The sequence below is a fragment of the Diadema antillarum genome, unplaced genomic scaffold (assembly GCF_040938485.1).
Source record: "Diadema antillarum isolate AM-2024a unplaced genomic scaffold, OU_Dant_1.0 seq00000203_RagTag, whole genome shotgun sequence".
Classification (NCBI taxonomy): domain Eukaryota; kingdom Metazoa; phylum Echinodermata; class Echinoidea; order Diadematoida; family Diadematidae; genus Diadema; species Diadema antillarum.
Genome location: NW_027271262.1, coordinates 772,566 through 799,139, shown reverse-complemented (window position 1 = coordinate 799,139; position 26,574 = coordinate 772,566). Strand labels below are relative to the sequence as shown.

Sequence of the window (26,574 nt, the reverse complement as noted above, 5' to 3'; positions counted from 1 at the left end):
TTTTCCCAGACAGGACGATATCAATCAATATTCTTCTCGTACATTGCTCGTGAGTTCAGTTAAATAGATGCTGGGCAACAAGAAATCTCCAATTCGCTGTTACTTTTAACGGAAGATCCCGCGCGGGTTTCGCTCTATGATTTGGCTATGTGACGCCCAAATGGCGGGTTAGCCAGGCTAAAGGGTAGTAGTACCACATGGGACACTGCTGAATCACATGCCAGCGCAATGTACTAGTAGTTGGCTATGCCATGCATGCAAAGTGTGGCATGAAAAAAAAAAATAGGTGAAGAGGGGTACACTTTAATATACAAAGGTCAAAGCTTTCTGTCATGGGGCACAAGGATGGGATTTAGCCACATCGTCTCTTAGCGGAGTGACCAATATCTCCGTTGCCTCCTGGCGCGCTTGAACATTATTTATATTTATGGCACTGGCAAATGCAACACTTGATAGTGTAAACACTCATATGATAGCCACAGTTATTGAAGGACATCTTAGGAATGCAGAAAACAGAATGCCTTCGAAGCATTTGCACAAGATGTAAGGTAATGTGACTTTCGGGCCGATTAATTGTAATTTATACCACCAGCAAAGAAAGAGAGAGGGAAGCACGTTAGACAGAGGGTTACAGCACGTTATTCCGAAGGTTCGTTATTCCGAAGATTTGTTAATCCGAAATGTTCGGATTAATTGACCCTTTTTCATTTTCGGATTAACGAACCTTCGGAATAACGAACATTCGGAATAGCGAACCTTCAGAATAACGAACAGCACCCAGACAGAGTTTACCTTCATTATAGTACACACACAAGAAGGAGGAATTAGTAACGGATTGACACCTTAATCATTATAAACCATTAAAACACACAACTGCGCTCACACACATATGAATACATACACAATGTATGTGTATATATTATACACATACACACACACATTATGCATGCATGATATGCATGCCATGCCAATTACTTTTCTATAGAACACAAATATTCAACATTCTCTTCGAACATTCAGTGAGTAGTCTGCGATCTGTAGTTGACGACATTGAGGGCAGAACCATTCGACGCTTTACAATTCTTCAAGTTTATGAAGTTGCGCAATTGTGTTGTACTTGTACTTTAGAAAAGTGCTGTGGTTTTCGATGCAGAAGTAGAAAGGGCGTAACATCGCAGAACACGTCGAACTCCATCACCATCTATTATCGATAATGACGTGTTCCCGCTAAATGCTTCTTTTGGAAGGCATTTCGGAGAATTAAAGTGAGTCAAGAATGCCACGCATACGAAAGCACATTACTCAATCTATAGAGACATTATAGAGGTTAGATAAGTCTAAATTCCCGCAAAAGACATACGTGTATACACCTACATATTCAAATCAAGAGCAACAGGTTTCATTAGCGCTAGAACGTCATCTTTGATCTGTCACTCCTCTCTGTACGAATCCAAGGAGCTAAGGAGGGGGGGGGGGGGTGGTGTGATGGATAAGGGGCTCTTATGCCTTTCAGATTTATTTCTACTCTCAAAACACCCTTAATCCACTCACCGAGACCCACATTCATCTCAATATTCGGTTAGGTTGAACGAGGCAGGAGCCATCTATATTTATCTATATTTATGAAATCCTTCATCAGATTGATAAGCAACAATAAATCAATACTGGAATTCGGGGAAGTTATATGGGTCAGGCACACTGGGAACGTTGAATTGTCTCTTCAACATTAATCAATCGATAGTAACTGCGTGCTGTCTCTTTTTTTTTCCCGAAGCTGTCTCTTTTTGCGTGTGTGTGTTGTGTGTGTGTGTGTATGATGAAGTGGAACAGTATTGAATCCTGGCGGTCGTTCATTCAACACGCGCCAATCATAGACCTCTTTCCAACGCGTTTTGAGAATTGGGCTTTAATTGGACTCTTCGGCGTTTTTTTTTCACTCTAACTCTTTGTGTGTGTGTGTGTGTGTGTGTGTGTGTGTGTGTGAGCGTGTATTTCCTGCCCGACTCTCTGCGGGACGGCAAGATTTTAAGGGGAAATCCAGTCCAAATATAAGTTAGTCTGATAAGAAAGAGTAAAATATTACGAGTTCAACGGTAAAATTTCTATCTATCTCGGGTAAAAAATAAGGAAGTTGTGGCGTTTTGAAGTTTCGCTAATTTTTGAGGAAACAGTTCGTGAACGGTCAATATGAATATGCCAATGGCAAACGAGCATGTCATACCCTCACAACCTGCCATATATATAGTTTGTACATAAAATTTTGAAATTCTAAGTTTTTCATTCAAACGCAATCATGCCCGAGGCTCAAATTCTGATATATCTAACTTATCACTATTCTGAAGTCATTCAGCCACTAATAACATTATATTTCAGACTTCATTGACAGAAACGTTGAATTTTCGTCATTTTTTTTTTTGTCCTCGATTAATGGGAAATTGTGAGGTTATGACATGGTCAGCTCGCTCATTTGCGTATTCATATCCAGTATACAAGAACTGTTTTGCAGAAATTAGCAAAACATCAAAAAAATCATAACTTCCTCATTTTTCATCTGATTTCAGTAATATTTATACAGTTGACCTCGTAAGATTTTACTCTTTTTTTTATCAGACTAACTTATTTTTGGACTAAATTTTCCCCTTTAAAGGACACGTGTGTGGGAGGACACAAGAAGAGATTGTATGTTCTCCGATATCAGTGTTATCATCGCGCCAGACGACCAAGAGAATGTTGTTTATGTAGGGGGTCGCCTTTAATTAATTAGTCGTATGTTTAGGTTTATTTAGAGCACGGCTAACATGTCATTGGCACAGACACAATCAGTGACATGACTTAATTGAACTTTTGAACTTACAAGAATGTGGTAATTTTCGTCTCCATTATTGTCCCGTTATAAGAGGACAACGTGATGTCTATGGAAAACAAAAACAAAATACGTTGTCCGAAAATTCAATAGGGTTGGTCTTTGAATATCAAATTGGGTAAAGTTTGCAAAATTGAATTTGCCTGTTCGAAATGTAAGGTGAAAACTAGAAACGTCGCTATGGCGACTGGTATGCCTCCGCCATAATGCATGATTCTCCTAATAGGTACAGATAGTACATGTGGACAATGTGTGATTACATTTTCACAAAAGTGGCAAAATATTAAATAGTAGACCAGCCAAACCTCAAAAAAGGCTCTAGATAAGGATTCGACGGCATTTTTTGTTAATGCTCCGTTCTCATACTGAAAGTCTTGCAAAAATACTAAGGAATAGCGTACGGCCGGATGTCACGCGCGTTTTTGCCGAAAAATGTCATTTTTAGCACAAAATTCAGAAGCATGTCAAAAATCACGATTTTTATTTTTTGCTTGCATTCAATTGATATTTGAAAGATCATGAGTTTCAATTGTCCCTTTTAATGAAATTGCAATTTAAATGTGTTTCCTTAGCATTTTAAAAAGTCATTTTGTACAGCCATATATGGGGCTCTCAAATGTTTGGGTGTTGTTTTCTCGAAATAATATTCACAGATTACTTAACGTTCTGCAAAGTTTGCTTTTCCAAGCTAATTAGATGATCTTCCAAAAGTACTTTAATGTTTTATAAAACTACAAGTGCTTCTTTAATTGAATGTGTCAATATTATTTCTAGTTTTCTTGAAGAAATCTTTACTTTTAATCAAAACTCTGAACTTGCAGGAACTCAGAAAATGCATTTTCCGAGCATTTTCCAGTAGCCCCGCGCAGCTTGTGTGCGCGCGAATACTTAATACGTGTGCGTACGTCTACCACGCACTACCCCTACGATCTAGCTACATACAGGTACTAGGTACTGTAGTAAAATCTCTCGCGCGAGAGCTGCATGTTTCGGTCGTTGAGTTGGAAACGTGGTGACTGGAAAAGGGACTATTTCCTTCGAATGTAAGTAACTTAGTAAATAAATACATAGTTCCTTATTGCACTGCATAACGGAACTTAAAAATCTGTTTTGATCTATTAGTTAGATATACAACTTTGATCTGAGACTTGGTTAATATCAAGGTTCAAGCGCTAGTACTACGTTAGGCCGATGTCTTTAATTACTGTATTTCGCACCGATCCCGTGGGCGCGGGCATGCCTACCAACCCCCGGGCCGCCACCCGACCGTGCCGGCGGTGTTTGTTAGTGGAACAGCGATTATTCCGTAAAGCACGTCTTGACACGGTGCGAAAAGAGGCCTAACAAACATTAGGTCTACGTCTAGATTTAGGTGTCTTGTTAGTTCGATCTAGGTTTGTAATTTATGGCCTCATCACATGCAGTTGGACTGAATCCTCGTCTACTGTTAGGTCTAATCTATCTAACGGTAATACACTCTCTCTAACTGTTAATACTAACGTTAGTGTTAGACATTCTAGCTAGTAGGGGTAGTGTTACTCTAACGACGAATGTTAGTGTTAGTGCTAGAATGTACGGCTACGCCTGTTATTATGCCAAAACAATTCAATCGGGCTAGGCCCTATGACACTAGTAGTATAATCACAATGAACTTAACACCTAACGTTAGCACATTAGCAGTTGTATAACGTGGACAGTACAGGTCCACTACTACTAACGTTACTGCGCTGGTTAGATGTATTTCTATTTGTAGGGCTAGAGCCAGGTCCAGGGCAAGGGGCTGTAGACTATACAGAAGATGTAGATGTAGATCTACCAACGTTTAGAGTCTAATAGTAATATACTAGACCTACAATATAAAATCTAGGGCCGGGGTCTGAAGCATAAATAGCTGGCGTCTGGAATTAGGATCTAGGTCTAACCTTAGTCAAGATCTGGGCCACTGATTCTACCTAACGTTAGAGGTTTCTATTAATCTACTACTCATATCTAGGCAGTTTTGTTGTAAAGACCCAGCTTACTAGGCCTAGCTAGACCTAAGTTTAGGCATCTAGAGGTTCTAAAATCTATGCATAATAATTATACTATATATGTAGGCTAACTTTGATCAAAAAGTTCATGTTAGATCTAACATTAGAAGATCCTAACATTAGCTCTAACGTGAATTATCTAGGCTAATATTAGTCTCTAGAGCAGAGGTCTAAGGTTGATTCCACTCTTTCTGGTATTTGTAGACCTGTGGGTTCAGAAAAAGAGTCTAGGATTTAGGCCTAGGTGTTTTATATAAAAGCGAGTCTACAACCAAGTGATCTTGCCATTCGAATATGCCTGAAAGAGAGAGAGAGAGAGAGAGAGAGAAAGTGTTCAGTCCTGACTGCCAACCTCTCCTAATCTGTGAATCATTTACATGTACTCTTCTAGTTTACAAATAGATCTAGTCAAAGATAAACTATTTAGAAATGTCTTTACTCATAAGTACCAAGTTCTTATGTTAATGTCTCAAAGAATAAAGGTTCATTTGAAAAAATGTAAATATTACATTTTTAATGGATCATTTATACCGACTCACTGAAAACTTTTTAAAAAGCTAAAAAAAATATCATCTTAATGAAAGAGATATATTTTTAGTTATAATTGATTTGCATGGGAAACAAAGAAAATTATGTCAATGTCAAGATGCCTTTTCAAAACAATTAAATTTCAAATTGATTTTATTTTTTGTTCACTATTAGCTTATAATGCTCTGCTTTAAAGATGAAAAAAAAAATTATTTGAGTCATGTTGATTTCTGTTTTCAGCTAGATGTACCAACAAGTGGACAGACTGAGTCTTGTCTTCAAACTTCACCAAAGAGAGAGACATATGCCTATTCTGACTTGCCAAAATCTAATTGTAAAGACTGAGCTCTTTCTACCTGCAACAAATTGCAGAACAACCAGAAGGTAAGAAACGGTAAATGTCTTAAATAGCGGTCTAATTTGAAATATCTTTTAAATACTAACTTACTAAGTGTTTGATTATCAAATGTATCACTTCAGTGCCCAGTTGAAAATAATGCCAAATCTAAATACATCGAGTATCAAATATTCCTATTCCATTTGAATAAATTGTAACAAGCATGTTTTCGCTTTGACAGTTGCATTACAATGCAGTGTACAAATACTTTGCAAACAAAGAGAGGAGAATAATCTTATACACGTGTATCTCCATTTATATAATAAGGGGAGCAAATCTATGATCGGATGTGTATTCTTGTTTTCTTGTAAATTCATTGCATGTTCTATTGTAGAGGATCATATGAAAGAACGGTATTCTATCTACTGAAGATGAGATCATATAAAAATCAAACATAAATGTAATCAAGTAAGATATTATATGTAATGAAATATTTCTCAACCATGTCAATTGGCACAAGTGTTTAATGTGTGCACAAATGAAAATACGTCTGTAGTCACAGATCAATTAACTTTCCATTGTTATTATGTTGCGTTAAGTATGACGTAAGGGTGATATGCTGTGATGTATTGTTCTTTATCTTTATCAAGGTGTCACCAACAAATGGACATGCTGAGTTTGAGATCACATCCACTAGAGTGAGGGGGAGATAGAAAGATGTCTTGACTGCGATGTGAATGCCCTTTCCAGCTCAGAAGTAAGTGTCATCGATTTGAAATTAGGAATATCATCTCATGAATACAAATCGATTTATGCAAGGAAATCATATCCTAATCCACATACAAATGAGAGCATGATACAATCAAATATTTGTGTACAGGAATTACAGGTGTCAAGATGACTTCCATCCTACATAATTCATTTTCAGTAAGATATGGCTTTAGAGCATCAAAGATGATAATAACAATGACATGATTAATGTATTACATGTAAGACAAATTAATGTTGACAGTGACCTGAAGATCCAAAATCTCATACTAAGGGATTCATGAGATCGTGATGATTAATTCTAATTCATGATGAATGTGTTTGTTTATGTTGCAGTATGATTATCCTGTTTCACTCATAAAAATGATAACTTATTTAAGTTTTTGTTAATTGTATTTTCGACCAGAATTAGCACAAAGTGGACAAAATGGACCCTGCAAACCACAGCCAACTACGGACAAGAGAGAGAGAGAGAAAAAAAAGAAAGAGAGAGATGTCCTGACTACCAACCTCTAATCTGTGCATCCTGCACTCTATTTCGAAAGGAAATGTGGGAGGTAAGCAATAATACATGTACATGTAAAATGTAAACCCCAAATATGTTGGAATATTTTGTCAAGCCTTTGACATCTTGACCAAATTTTTGACTGTCGATCGTTCATTGGGCAGAAAATTAACGCATGTTTTGCTAAATGAATGCAGTACTGCATATGCATGTAGTCAATCACTCCAACAACGAAGATTTACATGAATTAACGCTGATTATTATTTTTTTTTTAGCCTCTGTCAAAGATGGTTGCAGGAGTTTTTATGTTGTTGCAGTCATCATTCACACGCACATCTGTCCTATTCTCATCTTGCAATAACTTAACATTTACTCAGCAGATCATCTTCAACTTTGGTTTTATACAGAAGAGATGATTACCTGCTGAGCCTTGTACAAGTAGCATTTTAGTTATTGTTGTGATTTTGCTGCTGATTGTAAATTACAGGGAAACCCTGATTTTTATTGACTGTAGAGCATTGCTACCATGACATTATATTTACCTTCGGATGGCAAAGTTACCATAACCTCTAAGCAATTTGACTTTGATTAGTTATGAGGGTATTGATGTGAAAGGTCACAGGGACATTATATGCACGAAAGTGTTGAATGTATCCAGTTGCAGTATCAGGCAAGCACTACCTTGAAATTCTTCTGAATGGAATAAAAAGCTTAATGGAAAGAATTGGATATTTGGATCATGAAAGTTTCCTACATTTTATATTTCATCGTGTACTCACGGTTAAATTGCTACAATTAGGATCTACTGTATAAAATAATATACTTTACAGTTTCAAGGAAACACTACATATAGAGGAAATCAAGTAACCGTATGTCTTTATTAGCCTATATGTCACTGTGTCTTCACCAAAGATTAAAATGCCCATGTCACTTTCCTTATCAAGTAAAGACAGATACACCATTCTTTCTCTCTCTCTCTCTCTCTCTCTCTCTCTGTCTCTCTCCAGAAACAACCCTGCCAGGCTATCCGGTCCGCATCCAGATTCCGTATGAAGGATGTCATCAGAACCTGAACTGACATGTGGAATGTATCCATCTAAACTTCTCAAATATAATCACAATGTGCTTTCAGAACTATTATAGAAGTTGAATATATAAAAGACATGTGTATATATTAGACATTTCTACTAATCCAGATTAAATGCTTCTTTTCTAATCTTTTTTTTCTTTTTTTTCCCTTAGTGATGAAGTAAAACAAGACCTGATATCAAAATGTGCACAACACTACTTGGCAAAGAGCATTTACAATATGATTTGATGTAGATCTACTTCCAATTTTGATGGCAGCATTAAAGGGATGAGGGATGGCCTACTTTTGGTTGAGATGGGGGCTGATATGGAGATTTTGTAAAATAATGAGAACCCTGTTACGAAATATTAAAGAGTAAACAATACCAAGAGGAATTCCAAATTTATTTGTTAAAAATTGGTTTTGAAAAGACTGAGATGTACAAAAACAAAGAGGTCCTAATAAAGGTGGCACCCACTTCTAATTATTATCATTCTGTGTCACTTTTTTAAAAAATTTCTCGGCCGTTTCAAAACCAAGAACTTTAATCAAACAAACTTCAAATTACTCTAAGAATTTGATGCTCTTTCATATTTCATAAGTTGTTTTTATTTGCTTGCAAAAAGTTAAAGTCTGAATCTCCATCTGAACCAAAACTATACCATGCCTTTGAGACTCACAGTTACAAGCCGCATACTAGTAGTTCATGGAAATTGATCCTGTTATTTCCTTTGAAGCCCAAACGCCAACATTTTAATCCTGTCAGATTGGAATGTCTTTTGTTTTTGTTTTTATGGGGGGGGGGGCAACAAAAGGGAAGTGAACTTTGCCTTTCTTCATCAGATGGAGGAAAATATGTGACATGTTAGTCAGAAAAAAAAAAACTGCACGTTGAAGAGCTTAAAAAGAGAACATTTCACAAAGTAACAGTTGGTGAATCTGAAGGGAAATAGCATAGAGCATGTTTTTTCTTTTCTAGTTTAAGATATAAAAGAATAGTATGTAGCTTAAAGGAACGAACATAAGTAAAATGTTTCAATCCAAACGCCAAGTACAAGAAGTAGTGAAAAGAAAATGTACTGGTCAAGATGTATGTTTTGCCAGGTTTTCTTTCACATGTGCCATAATTGTCATGATGTTGGTAATACTGTAATATATGTTAGCTATTCAGGGCCCCAGCAATGTATTCTGGTACTTGGAATGAGGGAAAGTATTAGAGGGAAATACCGGTACCATGCATTTTGGAGAGGTGATTTTTTTTTTCTTCATTGAGAGACGAGTATTCAGTACAGATACCTTATCACACTGGTTTGCAGAACACAAAAATAATATCAGACTAAAAGTAGATTTTTAAAAATTTGGCAGTCACCATTCTAATTTAGTTGTACATTGACGAAAGTTCAATGCAACAGCGTACAGTCATAATTAGCTAGGATATGTAACCACAAATTTTTAAAAAGATAGAGATATTGAAATATTGCTTAAAGAGAACATTTTGTTTTTCTAACTGGTGTAACGTTTGTGATGCTGGACACATTATAGTATATGTCACATTAAAAAAAAAAATTGAGGCTGTCAATGCAGTTAATGTAGTCAGCGCAATTTGTATTTTTCAAACTCTTTTGATGTATATCACAGAGATTTGTTCATGAAAGACATTTTCACTGAGGACTCATTCTTTTCTAAAGCTTTTAATCATTTAAGAAGATTGCTTTCAGATGGATTTTTTTGTTTGTTTTTAGATGTCCACAAATGGAGACTGAGGTTCCTTACCTTTCAAAACGAAATACTGTTGAAGAGAAATAATTATATATATTTTGCAGGATTCAAGCATGTTCTTACTGTGTATGGTATTCTAATCAGCATTTTGGTAACCAGCAACATAGATGTCAAGTGCTGCTATTCTAGTAAATGTACGCTAATGGCAAATCATTGCTTTAAAAAAGAGAAATTGCCTCGTTTATTGTTTACTGTATTTCATTCGTGAACGCTGTTTGAAACGGTGGTTGCGGGCGTGTGCACATTGTGTAGTACGTTTTGTTGGTTGACTGGGAATTTAGAGTGTTGGTGATAACTGAAATGATTTTTTTTTTCACAAATTTGTGATAATATAGAAAAAAAATCGAATTGCAAACAAACAAGTTGTTACATGTCTGCTCCAAGGACATAGAACTTGGCCAAGGATTAATATAATCTGCAATATAGACTCGATGATATAACCGACTTAATGATGGGAAGGGGAAATAAAGCTGTTATTGCATTGTACGCATTTCACTTCTACTTCCTTTTCGCTTCTTATTTTCTCTTTTGAGGGTGATATTTGCCTTACTTTTTCACACAAATCCGGGATACATTATAACATTTTTATGTCGCCGACTAAGTGTGCGTTCTAAACAACGTTCATGTCAACAATCAACCATCATAAAAGAAACATTTAGTATAAGTCTTCTGCGGGAGAATAAATCAAAATAAAATGCAAACACCTCGCCTTAGAACATTACAAAAGTAAAAGTGATTTCGTGCCTATCCCTTGCAGGGCTCCGTTTCAGGGCCTGAGAATGCAAACTATATAGCATTACGAATTCCAAAGCATTCTCGGGGGAAGGGGTGAGTATGCAGGATGGGAGATTTGGTATCGTAATTTTTCCCAGTAACATGTGATTTGTTATCACGGTTTCCATGACAACCATTTCCGAACATAGTAAACAATTTTATATAACTCTTAGGTTTCATTGTTAAACATAGATTAGTTAGATTGACACATTTTTCACACACACACAAAATGTTTCAACACTTTCGTACGTTTTACAATTATGAATATTTGAAATTTTCAGGGAGTGACCTAATGATGATCAGTTGCCATGGTAACAACACTACTGATTTTATTTTTTTTTTTGGGTGGGGGGGGGGGGTGGGAAAGAAGCACATTTCAGTCATATCAAGGTGCCACAAAGGGTTTTGCAGTCAGCTATCCAACCTGTCCATTGACTTCGCCAATTATGTAAGATAAATACCTACACGCACTATACCATGTACAATATATATGGGCTTACGCTATACATTCGATTTTTCATTCAAAATGCGCGTCCGGTAAAAATACATCGTCCCATTTAGGATAACATAAAACGAGTTATCTTTCGCCTTATCTTGTAATTTCTTTGCTGCATAAGATATCAGAATATATATTATATTTCGGAATAATAAAAACTTTTGAATAGATTGATTTAGGTAGTTTAAAAAAACTTTGAAATATTGGTAGATTTTACAAAGTACAATTTTGAGTAAATCAAGTTTTTATGTTTCATTGCGCCATATATGTGCGTGTAAAAATTCTACATTCAAATGCATATTAGTCAGGTTCTAAACTTGAAATGGAAGATAACACATTTCTAGTTTGAAAGGTACTTATCAACCATTACTTATTTCGGTAAAAAAATAAAAATCGTGATTTTTTACATTCTTTCAAATTTTGTGCTAAAAAAGACATTTTTCGGCAAAAACGCGCTTGACATCCGGCCGTACGCTAAACTTGAGTATTTTTGCAAGACTTTCAGCTGGAAAACTTAGCATTAACAAATTTTGCCGTCCAAAGTAAAAAAAATCGTCTTGGCTGGCCTACTAAAAACGACAAGTTTGTCACGTGTTAAATGTTCACCTTCCTTGACCTAGGCTTTATAATTGGATGGATAGGAGAGCATGTATTTGGGAGTTAAGGACTTTGACTTGACTTTGACCCATTCATATGTTTATGCATTGAGTTATTTTCAAGGTACAGAGAAAAAGTGCAATTTCTGTATTGAATAGTAAATTGTTACCATTTTCATCTGGCCTTTGACCCTAAAATTCATAAAATAATTACCACTGTCAGGCAGAACATGCATACATATGTAGTACGTTTCAAGATAACTTGAGCCACTTCCGAGATATGGAGGAAAAGCTTAGTTCAGCACTTTCACTTGATCTTTGACCTTTTGACCTTTGAGGCAAAAACAAAAGAAAAAAAAAACTTTCCAAAGAATCTCTATTAGGTTATGCATGCATACACCAAGTGTAAAAAATATAATAATCCTGCCAGCATTGCACAAACATGATGGAAATAGTACAATTTTGAAGTGTTTCCCTCGACCTTTGACCCCTGACCTTTGACCCCATGAACCCTAAATTTTCTAGATAATCACTGCTAGTCAGTACATGTATATATACTATATTCCATGAAGATACCTTGAACAATTTCCAAGGTACAGAGAAAAAAGATGAAGTTTTAATATTTTTACTTGACCTTTTGACCTTTGACCTTATGACCCAAACTTTCACCAGAGAATCTTAATTGGGTAATACATGTATACACTAAGTTTCAAAAAAAAAATTATCTCCTGGCATTGCATAGATATGGTGGAAATAGTAAAATTTTATGTATTTGACCTTGACCTTTTGACCTTTGACCTTGAGCATGTGCACCCAAAAGTTGATAGGCACAACTTCACCCCCTAATACACATACATGCCAAGTTTCATTAGCATACCTCAAACGGTTTTTATAGTTACCCTGTCCACAAAATTCATTACGGACGGACGGAAGGACGGACGGAAGGACGGACGGACGGACGGAAGGACGGACGGACGGACGGACGGACGGACGGACAACCCGAAAACATAATGCCTCCGGCACCACTTCGTGACGGAGGCATAAAAACATTGGGACGCATTACAAACAGCAAATACGTAGAATTGAAGTGCAAAATAGATACTTTAGACATTAGTAAATAATATTCAAATAGATATTTAGTATTCAGAATCAATCTTACCATGATTTACTTTATTTATGAACATATCAACATTATATATTGTTACAATACTGCGTCCTTTACATGTGTGCATTTCTTTTTTTCGTGACCAACTGTGTGTGTATATATGTATGTGTGTTTTGTATGGTACATACGGCTCAATAAATAGCGTGCATGCCGCAACATTGATATGTCATAGTTTACGTTTGTATTTCCTCTGCCGTTTAGAATATGCTTTTATATTACCTGCATGATTTAATTATTATAATGAATAATCAAATGCTCTACCTGTACATTTAATTAAAAGAGTTTGGGTAAGTAATTTATTTGAACATTGTTAATCGAGGAATCCAGGTCTTAAAAGCTCTTCCTCTCTCTTTAGCTTTTTACCATCGCTATATCTACTTTTTTGTCATCCTTGCAAAGTATGCATTTTTTTCTTATCATATATTTATCCGTACATATAATTTGCATTGTACTCTTACATAATTATGATTTGCCAAATGTTTACTTTGTATTGTGTATTACCTTTTGTTGAACGGACATGCAGTATGATTGAATTGAACTGAAAATATTGAAATAAACGTTGACATGGCACATGAATACTATGTGAATTTGTTTTATACTGTGTTTCACGTGTTTCGCAGACCTAGGCCAACTTTGATATTTCACACAAAAAAATATTTCACAAAAATATAAAAAAGACATATTAACGAAACTAACCAAAAGATAGTTCCATCTTTTATAATAACATCCCATCATTCCGATCGCTTTATGATTTGCTAAATCAATTTACATCATTAGCAATCGGGTTGAAGTATTTTCAGACCGAAACGGAAGGAAACATAATGGACGGGGTATACAATCTTTTGCAGCCAGTTTTGACGTATCACTGGCTCCTACTTTTCCCGCCAGAACTCAACACGATGCCCCGAGGGAGCGGCGAGCTAGACATAGGAAAGATTTTAGAGAATCCTTAATCATGTTGGTTCGGAAACAAAAAAGAAAAAAAAAATGTTTGACGAGACGTCCACCACTGCAAATATTTGAACAGTGTCTCGAGATCCCGGTGGTAATATTAATTTAGAAGAGATTCCCAACATCAGAGGCACATGCTCTAAACTTTGTCCAGCGCTTCGCGTCGCAGTCGTATCTTACTCAAATAGCAACACGATTAATGTATATGGTTGCGTAACAAGGGCATGTGCGTTAGCACAGCATAGCAGCTGAGCTGACGCTGAAAAGCAAAACGGAATGGGGAGCAGTCAAGTATAGCTGCGTCTTAGACCAAAGTTCTTGTCGAAACATCAGTAGCTGGTATTTGGTTGCGAATACTGTATCTGCACCGATATCTTCCGTTCATTGAGTGGACTGTAGATTTATGGTGGGATTTACCAACACCTTTAATTTGAATTAAACATCACATTTTTTTTTCATTATTTCTTTATGACACAGGTTGTTCTTGGCAGCCAGAAATCTAGCTGAAGACTTATCTGACATAACAACACCATCAACAACTACTGTACATGCAAAGTGAATGTGTTTAATAGATCAGAGTGCCAAACTACTCACATTTTGTGCAAACCATTATAACATAGGCCTACATGTTTCCTCGCAACGAGAAAGCATGATCAAGACTTGCCCGACATAGCAACAACCTGCGATGGCAACAACTGATACATGGAAAGTGCACCCTGCGTATTAAAATGCATTGGGTTATGTACTGATGGTGGATGCAATAGCTTATTTTAAGGTCGATAGAGGAAAGAGCAATTCACAAGTTTGAACGCTATAGTATAGGCTGATCTATTGTACTGTATCTACAAGCATACTGGTGAAATAGGTAGCTTGTTGTCAGGTCCTTGGCCACAATTAGCCATACAAAATTAACTGCATCTGTGAACGAGCTTTAAATCTCAATATAACATTCAGAAGGACGCGTGTTGTTCAAAGGCTAAATAACTCCGTCAGTGGGTTCTTGGTGAGTTTTTTATTATTATTTTCATTTAGCTTGGACTATGGTGAGTCGGGGCTGTGCTGGGATGAGGGACATTGGGGGAGGGGCTGGAGTCGGTATTCGAAGAGGAAATTAATGTGGCTGTGGAGATGTTATTCTTTCGCTCCCATCAACGTGAGAAAATGATCACCTGGGCTCGGTTAATTACGAGTGCTGACACGGTCGAGTTTTGAACCAGCTGACAATGTTTACAGGCCGCGCTTGTCTACACTCCAGCTGCCGCGAGCACATTCGAGCCAATTTTCTGCGCCAATTACGCTAGTTTATATTACACGGAGCGACTCCAACTCGAGGTTATATCTCTGGCGCTCATAACGGCTCCATGATTCGCCCATTCATGGAGGGCGCGAACATCATCCCAGGCAGGTATACGGAAGTTGAGCAATATCAATCCCACAAACCTGTGACATTAGAGAATATGTCCACATACAAATGCACACACGCACGCAAAACATGCGTGGCGTGCGTGTATGCATTTGTGTGTGGGCATATTCTCCACGACCCACTCAAATGCACATTACTGTCTAAAACAACATCAAAATCAGTGCAGACTAATGAACAAATGAAAATAAACATACCAGCACACTGTCTTCTTATAATCACGCAGTTTATGCAGAACACATATTTAGTCCCTACCATACTCCAATATTGTGCTGAATTGTTTGTAGAGTTTGTAGTTATGTTCAATAATGTAAGATTATACATGTTTTGGTATAATCATGATACATGTGAGGCGCTTAGAACCATTGTATTAAGCGCGGTATAAATGTTAATTGTTATCATTATTATTATTATCATTATCGTTATCATTATTATTATTATCATTGTTATCATTTTTATTATTATTATTATTGCTATTTTTATTATTATCGTTATCATTATTATTATTATTATTATTATTATTATTATTATTATTATTATTATAAATTGTCACAGTAACGTAGAGTGATTTAATTTTTCGGAGGGTCTAAGTAATACACGCCGTGATTTTGATTAAGGCTCCCCCACTTTGGTTCTTAAAACTACTATACGTGTTTACCATTATGTTATTAGTATGTACGATAAGATCAATTTTGTACGTCAAAAAAGGACAAAATGTTCTTGTATGATAATAAGCATTATAACTCAGTTGTTTGTTTCTATGTTTGTGTGAAAACACAGTGGAAATAAATTCAAGTTAGCTAAAAAAAATTCAAATAATTAATAGACAAAAACGTACGAAGTTATTGAAATGTTACATGCTATATTTCGTGACTTTGCACCCCAACCCCTTCGAAGAACAAAGCAGCAACAACAACAACAACAAAAATCCGCAAAAAAATTACAAAAATACACAACAGCATAGGATCTACATAGAAACAATGTGATGGGCTCATAGTTTCAAACAGCAGTGTCTTGTTTCAAGATAGACCATCGAAAGATATCACCGGACATTTATTTCCATTTTGATGAAAATTAAATAAAGAAAAATTACAATGCAGAGATCTCGAAGAAAAAGAGATTGAACTCTGATGGAGCAATAATCTGATAATCATGGCTTAAGTTAGATAAGGCGAATGAGCAAAAAAAAAAAAAAACAGCGAGAAATTCTAAAGATTTCACAATAGAAAAGCACAGGAAAAATGAAAATTGAAATGAACCATCAGGATGATCAAGATATTTGATTTGATTTGATTTATTTGATTTATTGGTTTCAGCAGTATCATTGGACATGCACACACATGTACATGTATAACAGTGTGTACATTATTGATGCCATAGATATGTATATAAACATCATAGCTGTTAACAAAGTAGTTTTTCTTCATTGCCTTTACAATGTACAGCAAAGCGTATCAGCGATACCTTGAATAACATTGAAGGGCTACAGCTTAAGCGTAGCTTGATTTGCATACATCATGCATTATCCACGTATATTTTGAGTGACATGAACCCCATGACACCGGGTGATGTTTCTTCATTAACTTCCCCCCAAATCATCACTTTTATCTACCACTAGCAGCTCACTTTAGTACTGCGGTTACCAGTGCTGGTGACACGAGTTGAATTGCCGATGCTATCGTCAAGCTATTTTCCGCCGAGATCTCCATAAATCAGACCGCATACACAAAGAACCCAGCACTTCCCGTAAACATTCCAGTGTTGCTATTTGTTTCTTCCTCTTTTTTAATGAATTTCATGTTGATTTTTTTTTTTTTTATAGAACGAAGCCGCAAAATACGGCTTAAAGGAAGATTGTTGAAAAGTTGACGAGAAGACACCGTACAGAAGAAACGAGAAACAAACCAAAGAGAGAGAGAGAGAGAGAGGGAGAGAATACTTCTTTCGAAACAAAAACAAACAAGCAAACGAAACAAAACAAAACAAAATGATAGATAACAAGGCATGATTATGAAGTCATATTAGAGGTCATTCACGATATCAAAATGTAAGTTATGATTAAAAGCAGTTTACAGTATCAGTACTGAATCATTTGGTTTCTTCTGATTACATGACCATAAAAACACTCTTAATCTGTACACTATGCGATACTTATGAAAATATATATATATATATATATATATATATATATACATATATGTATATATGTATATATATATATATAGTATATACTTTTATAGTATTATATTATACTACATATATATATATATATATATAATATATATATATATATATATATGTATTATACCTGTGTTGTTGTGTGCTTTATAAGGATTCGAAATCTGCTTTTGAATGAATAATAAGATGAAAGCGAATATTCCCCAAAACGATTTGCTCATTGATGAACAGAGACGGACACGAATGAAAAATGTCAGGTTTTGTCATTTTATTTATTTTTTGCCGCAGCATTCAAAATGCCATTTGTGGGGAAACCCAAGAGAAAGCGAAGGAAAGAGAGAGAGAGAGAGAGGGAGCGAGATCTTGGCATCTCCTTTCAATTATCAGGTTTGATTGAATCGACTGGGTGCGTCACGCGCAAAGTAATGCTCTGTCTCAAGACGGATGAACAACGACGCAAACATGGTTCAGTCCCTAATCTAATCCAAATTTATTTTGAATGTCTGTAAGTGGCATCCCATCAAAACATTCCTTCATGTTCGTTCGTGTTGAACGCATTGGCATTCAAGGTCTGTTTTATTTTTCCCTCAGAAGTTTAGTGCACACGAGGTGTTCAAATCGTACGGCTGTAAAAACGTATGCTTATTTGCTGAGAATATAAATAGAGAACCTCTGCAAGTGTTTATGTGTGTTAGGTATTGCATATGCAGTATGATTCTGACTACATTGAATTCAAACGTCGTGATTAAATCTCTCCATGATAAAAACGTCCTCGAATATGTATGTAAAATTGTGGCATCAAGACACGTTGCCTCATTGTATGTAACCCCCCCCCCCCCCCACCCCACCCCACCCAGTAACAGATGGCATTAGAATGTGCACGCGCGCTCTATATTCGTCCGTCGATCACGGCATCATGGGACGGTTGGCACATTTCGTGCCGCGGTAATATCGCCAGGATCGATGGCTTGTCATAAAGTGATACGACTGGCACTGGGAACTACTGTCTATGTAGACGAGACGTATCGACAGGTTAATGACGTAAAGTAGCAATTCGATAGCGTCTCAAGAACGCTGATATTGTGGTTGTAAACCCCAGCAGGTGTATAGGGTACGATAAGTATAAAGAGACGAGAATAAAACGGCAACAGCGATTGCGGGTGCGGTGGGAAAGTGACAGCGTCATCTCGGCGCGGGGTTATGATGAGCATTTAATCGATTCCGCAGGTTTTCCACTAACCCCTCTAATTATGCAATGATTTTGCTTGGTGGCAGATCCATATCACAGACAGGCTTTGCTTCTTTTAACAACTACATACTTATCGGCAAATCATTTTAATAATAATTGTGGAATAATCGTAATAAACCTCTTTAGCGAGCCTTCAAAAATTTCCATCATAAAGATGGGTCGATACGCGAGTACGCTTAGAAGTTCGGATCATGCCATATGTTTGTAGGCATATGTAGAGCTATTTGAGAGATATCAACTTTAAATCATTTCCTCTTTTTTTTTCATGGATTTAAAGTGTCATGCGCATGTAGATTTTTGATATGGTTATTGAGATTCCGGCATTTTACCAAAATTTATTGGAATTTATTTCACAGTCCGCTGTGCATACGTGGGACTTTTTAAAACTAGTCATACTGAGAAGTCAACAGTGATCAATGTAAACCACGAAGAAGTGGAAGAGGGGGAATTGGTGGTAATGATGGTTGAGGAAGAAACGCTTGCAATAGGACAGGATTAAATGACCTTGCGGGGGAAGGCTTTCTGAATCATCTACATTAGTGAGCATCTGTTTTCCTGTCTCGTCAAGCTACCCTACCGTGAAAACTGTCGTGGCTGGCCAATCTAATAGTTACGTCATAGTTTCGTCACGACTTCACCTGAGCCTAGTGTCACTTTTCTGTTTTGTTGTTGTTGTTTTTTTTAAGGAAACTCACGCATTCTGCTTTACATGACCGTATAGGGGTGAAGGTGAGACGATAATGAATCCATGACGAGTACAATCCACGAAGTACACACTCAGTTCAAACACCTTTACAGAAGGCTAATGATGAATTTGTCACTGGAATGTCTACATCTTTTAACCTTCCTGTCATGAAGTCCGTCTTAATCATTCTCCGTCTCTATGCTTTCTTATTTTCATTTTTTTTTTCAATGACAATATAATCGAAACTGCCACATGATATGGTCAGCACAAAAATAAGAAGGAGCATGCCATATGCAACATGAACTGAATGTCAATCAAGTGAACGTAGACTATATTCCCAGGAAAGTGCACCGTCCCCTTCTTATCCCCATCCCCCATCCACCAACCCCCTCCTCCACCCCGCTTGTCATGCGGAATCCTTAATAGGCTCCTCTAGATGAGTTAAACAACAACAACAACAAATGACTGTGGAATAAGATCTCGACTGTGAATTCTGATTTTAATCTCCATGTGTAGTATAAAAACAAATGAAAAGGGTTTTCCATACCTAGTGCGTGTGTGTTATGCCTTAATGTTTGTGTGCGTGTGTGTATGTGTGAATGATTTGAGCATACAACAGATGCTTATGTTCTCGGTATGTTTTTACGTCGTCACATGCCCCTTGTTATTCATGACAAATTCAGAGGGTACATCTATTTCGGTGTTTGAAGCATAGTTGTTTTAGGAAATTCATTCTTCGATGGTCATATTTGTCTCCTGAATGTTCCCGGAAGGAGATGACTATCGCAGGCAATCTACCGAGAGCAGCGAATGAGCTCAAGCCCGCATATATATTCCTCACCGGGATCTGGCTGCCATATTATGTCGTTAGCGTATGATCATAAAGTCAGCCAATTTATGCCTGCGAGCCTTGCTACCGTATCTCAGTAACTTCGATGCCGTGTTAGCATAGCGCAGCGCAGACCATGCAAGAGTACATAGCGGCGATTCTTTACAAACGGATGGGGGGTGGGGGTAGAGAAACTTAGTTCAACGAACGCGAATCCCCTCAACACACAAGCATTTTACCCATTCTAGAGATCAATAAATTTCCTTGTAGAAGAACAGACGTTCTCAACTCATAGGAAGAGCTTGATGACGTTGCTGTACAATTCATTGTACTCCGAGAGGGCGTCTGCACTTTGTTTCCAAGTTTGAAGATTTCACTGACGGGCACTAACCGCCAGCTTGCTGTCAATTTTCATAAGACATGAATTCGGAAATCCCTAGCGTTAAGCATACGTGATTTGAACGTCTATTAATGATAGGCAGTTTTCCACAAAGTGCAAGATGTTTTGTTTTAAAAAAAGAAGGAAAATGTCAAAAAAATAGAGACATGCTCTACAAGATTGTATTAAGAAAGCAGCGCACCGAGGGAATAAAGAACTAATGAATACTCATAAAACTTTTAAATGAATCTATCTAAACATTCCGTACACATAGGATGCATTATTCCACACGAGATGATTCAGACTTTGTATTGCTATTCGAAAGTCGGCTCATTACTGTAGGTATGTGCACTGATGTTGTTTTTCTCGTCTGTCGTAGAGGTGACATTTTGATTGGTCTATTTTTGCTCGTCGCCCAAGTATGAGTGGGCCGAGCCCTACATATTACTCCCCCGCTAGGGGACGAACGGGGCATTATGTCGTTAGCATTACCAGCGCAAAGTTAGTTGTTTTTTGCTGACTATTATGTCCTAAAAACCGCGTGCCAGTAGGGGAGAAAAGGGATGAATCGAGCGTGACTCTGAAATCAGTATATGACTCTCAGAGTACAACACACTCCCATTCACTTCGGCTTCACATTCCTGGGAATTAGTGACATTTTCATGACACATGTGAGTTAACAAGGAGGGCAACAAACGGGGTTTTTCCCTTGAGGGGAACACACACATACACACAAACACACACACACACACACACACCCTTTTTCATGATATTCTTTATTTGAATTTCATTCAATATCAGGCTCAACTAGTATGAACAAAAATAAGCAGTTGTATTCTTCTGATTTGTGCTCCTGAATCACTTTTTTGTAAACATACATTGCAATATTCTATACAAATCACACCATGTATACAAAAGTGATATAAAATCACACACACGCACACACAGACAAACATCACTCACACACACACATAACAATGCATAAGCAGGCACATACATGTACAGTGAAATATAGAATGAGTAGGTGATATTCTCTCACGCAAACATGTAACAATTTCATTTATCAAACGCTCAACAGACAAGGAATTTTAGGACTGAGATGGAGAGATTATCTACAAGCTTCTATGTTTACCTTTAACAACTGTGGTCTTTCCCGAAACTTCTAAGTCTTCTAAATCAGGTTTAGATCCCTTTATATACCTACGTCCATGTCAATGTAAAATGGTGCGAACTTTATGCTCCGTTTTGCTCCGATCTCCGTGTAAATAAATCACGCTAATTTTGTTACTCAAACGTTGCGTATTTTAATAAGAGCGGTTTTTGTGTTCCCCCTCCCCCCCTCAAAAAAAAAAAAAGAAAAAACGAAAAAGAGGGGAAAAAAAAGCAATATGCGCAATTCGGTAACATGCCCTTCGGCGCAAACTTATGTCATTTACATGAATTAATTGACAGGTCTAATGTAACCTACTAAAAGGGATTCTAATCAAGTTTGATATCCCCGTGCAGTACCTCATTGCATGTCAAGGACATAATTTTCGACGTCATAGAAATAAACCCATTACCCGGAGCCTGGATGTATCTGATGTGAATTATAAGAGCAATTGTTATATTTGGGAGGCAGCTGGTTAATCAAACTTGTCTCAGATTGAGCTCACTTTAGGACGCGCTTGGCGCACATATAGGAATACGCAAAGAAACATGCGGTGTAGTGAAGATTCACCAAGGAATGAATTGTCATAGTTGGGGTTTTCAACTAAAGAAAAACAATCATCCGATTATTTTCTGGTAATAAGTCACAAGTTAGGAGTAGTATAGTAGTAGTATGAAGTATGATGAGTTCTCGTTGATAATGTTTATATTGATAAGAATAACGATTAAAAAATCGAGTATAACTGCAATTATAATAACGAGAGTTATGCAGCGGCAGGCACTGTTCTCAATGAGCTCCTTGACTTATTTCGTTATAACATAACATGATATCATATAACATAATTCAATATAATAATATAATATAATATGATATAATATAATATAATATAATATAATATAATATAATATAATATAATATAATATAATATAATATAATATAATCTAGTACAATTTGATATACTTTGATAAAATTTGATAAAACATATGTGTCTATATACGATATGAAAAAAAGGAAGGATACAATGGACGTAGCTTTAGGTTTCAACGCCACGTCGGTTTATTCGCCCGAACTATTGGACTGTTCTGTCAGGGAGATGAGACGAAACGCACCTTCCTGGTTGTATTATGATATTATACAGACCTTCATCTCTGTATGCACTGCACCATTCCCTCTTCTCACATGTGTGGAGTAGGGGCCTACAATCAAGGAGCTACACCGGTGATGTCAATGGTCGAGACCCCTTCCCGCAATCTTCCTCCCTTCTTCTCACTCCCACCCGCTCTCTCTCTTTCCCTGACTTTGTCTTTCTATATCATATATCATATACGCATTATATATATATATATATATATATATATATATATATATATATATATATGAATATACAGTCAAACCTGTCTACAGCGGCCACCCAGGGAAACGAAAAGAGTGGCCGTTATAGACAGGTGGCCGCTGTAGACAGGTTTTCCAACTTGGTGTGCATTGCCTACATGCACATGTATCATCGTGGTATACATCTGTAAGTAGGCCTACTTACATTACATGTATGTGCATAGGTATGCACACGTGTGTTTCATGCATTGGAACAATGCCGGCGTTTATCAAGTTGCTGCACAGTAGCATGTCTCATAATCGTGAAGAAAGCTTAACACTAGTGCTTTATTATAACTGAATGAGTGATGAATGCGGCGTTGGCGATCACTGATCGTTGCCCAAGAATGACTGACACGGCTACAATGCAGAAAAACACACTGAATTATCGACTCGGCTACGATTCCATCGTGTCTGTGGCCGCTATAGACAGGTTAAAATCTACCGCTGGAAACAAAATTTGTGGCCGCTGGCCGCGTTAGACAAGTGGCCGCTAAGGCAGGTTTGACTGTTTATACATATACATATATATATATATATATATATATATATATATATATATATATATATATTTATAATATATGTATACACACACACACACACACACACATATATATATATATATATATATATATATATATATATATATATATATATAATAGTCAACAGGGTCAGGGTCAACATGGACATCATGGATAAACCAGCGTGTCTCAGATAGACCATACAACTGGAAGAAATCTCTACTGCACGCAGATATTCCTGAGAAAGATAGAACGTGGACTTTTGCATGGTGTCCATAGCGTATCCGCATTGTTAGAAAACGACAAGACATTCAAAGGCTTCTCAATAGTGAACTTGAGCACTAAAGTGCAATATCCATTTTAAGACCCCTTCGAAATATACCACGTTCAAAGTCAATATTTCAGAGCATTCTGTTGAGATCCTCCAGCAAGCATTTCATTCACTAGACAGCGACTGCTATTTTTATGACTCACGGATGTTTGAGCAGTATGGGTAAATTACCCAGCACGGCATATCTTTAAGATCGGAAATGATTTTTCTTTTTGCCCGAGTCGAAACAAACTGTCTCTATACATGTAAGACTCGCTTGATATTTACTTTCACTCTCCCCAGCCCTCGATATTTAAGTGGCGCGCATACAGGCATGGGTATGTGTTGAATACTGAATTAGCACAACGAGCGGGAAGCACGAGACAGGAAAGGGAGGGAGTGGAAAATTCAGATGGTGAAATACACCAGAATAATTCGTAAATGGAATGTGATATGTCGCTTTCTGCGTGCTTAATTGCATTGGCTACCGCCACTTTCAATGTGTGACGTCAGCAGTTTAAGTGGCTGGTGCTCGGCATTCATGTACAACTACATGTTCAAGACGTTGCTGTACGTAACGATAGGACTACATGAGAATTCACGCCCAAACTGACTGCATCCGACATTAAGTTTATACAAATATAACACGAATTGCAGCAGACGCTGCATTCTAGAGAGAAGAGTACAAACGATATATGTTGAGAGAAACATGCACATCAGTTGGTGGCGGTTGTTCCTTTAAAGAGGGGGAATGACGTATAGTGGAACTCTTAGGGGGTAATTTGTTTTGAAGGAGGAAAGAGACAGATGAAAAACATATCAATACAAGGAAGAGCAAGTAATCGCTTTGAAGTCAGTAAACATTAACCCGGTGCCCGACAAACGACCTGTATAGAATATCGAATGGCTCACAAATGTTCAACATTTTCTGCGCACCCTTTTGCGCACGCGCATTATGACGTGTCGAAATCTCGCTCTCATGCGTACCACCAAGCAAGCGATGTGAAGCAATGCGTTTTGGAGTTCAGGTCGCAAGTTTCATTCAAAGATTTGTCTTCATCTGTCTTGAATGGTAAAGGAACTTTTACATAACAATACAAATGACTCTAGAGTCACGTGACGAAAAGAGTTCGCTATATTGATATAATATTTTCAATATTAATTTCTCAGAATTAGCTCAACCCTTCACTGATCTATTCTCTCCTGCACCATTTCTGTTTTCCCCCTTTAACCCGTTATCACCAAGATATTGTGATTCCCTATTGGGCAAATACGTGGCACGAACAGTTCCCGTAAGCTTTGGATTAATATTTCGCTGTGATACACTATCACTTCAGGGCATGAATGGGCTTTCTTTAATTGACATGGGAAATGAGGTAATCACCATAGACCCGACGCTCCAAATATGAAAGCTATCTTATTATTCACGAAAGCCGTTTGCCAAGTGTTTTCCACTTAGTCCTTAATACTAAGTATGCGAAAATCTGGTGCGGAGAGCAGGTCAATGGTACTCAAAAAGTTGCAAACCTTTTAAACCTTTCGAACGGTGAGCCTTTAAAGAGTGACTAATGAGGATGATTTCTAGAATGAGCCTCGTTAGTGATGCCGGGTGATGCTAGGCCCACTTCTTCTTGACCCATTTTTTTTTTTTTTTTTTTGCAACAGCGTAAACGCATTTGGAAGATTCTGAGCCTCCCACTCATTCGCGTTTATTCACCAAACCCTTTTTCTCTTCAGGAGCGTGCAGCCCAGAGAAAGAGAGAGATAGGGAAAGAAGAGAGCTCATTTTGGGACATGTCCGACGACTTAAGTAGAACAAAAAAGTGTGTTCAAATTGCCTTTCAGATGAACGACTGGGCTTCAATCGAGAATTGGTATTCAGCACAACATGTGTGATTATGCCTGACCTGGTCGGCGCTGAAACGAGACGCATTCATTACGATGCGTGTCTGTTTCACAGCAGTGCTCCTCAAAATCTCTCATCACACCTTTCGCCATAGCCCCCCCCCCCCCCCCGTGCACATACACACACACACACACACACACACACATACTTCCACACACATGGTGTAAAGAGAATGACGGCAGACATTTCTCGAATATAATGTTGTACTCACAATGTCAATTAATTAACGTATGTGAGGAATTGATTTGTTGGTCAACACAACGAGCACTATACATCGTATCTTTGGCGTCCTTTCCCCTCGTTTTCCCGCCATGAGCGCTGTGCAACCCTCCCCCCCCCCCTGCATCTTCTGGAAGATCGGTGAGTATCATGGAGCTGTGGTTGATTATATTCGTTGGAGCAGCGGTGTATAACAAACACTTGTGGATACTGGAGAAGCGGACGACGAGAAATGGAGCCCGTAAGTGTTCGCCAAACATCCCCGATCTCTGCGAGATCCGGCTCGAATAATTATAAGGCGTCTCTCGCTCCTTCTCTCTCTCTCTCTCTTACTTTGATTCATCCATATAACTCTTCCACTTTCTATCTAATATCTCCCTCTCTCAAGTTTTCTTTGCCGCACTTTTCCAACTTGTGTTGCTCCCCTTCTCCGAAAGAAGCTCTCCTGCTTTATGTTTAGTAAAAGACACAAAAAACAAACATACGAGTAAACCCC

At 37.5% G+C, this 26,574-nt stretch overlaps 1 long non-coding RNA gene across 1 annotated transcript; it reads left to right on the top strand.

Annotated features, from left to right (window-relative positions):
* Positions 1–3,835: 3,835 nt before the first annotated feature.
* LOC139728823 (uncharacterized) lies at positions 3,836–7,017 on the top strand. Its single transcript, XR_011710834.1, has 4 exons — positions 3,836–3,906; positions 5,662–5,805; positions 6,409–6,515; positions 6,933–7,017. It is a non-coding gene; the product is annotated as an uncharacterized lncRNA (long non-coding RNA).
* The last annotated feature ends 19,557 nt before the right edge of the window (positions 7,018–26,574 follow it).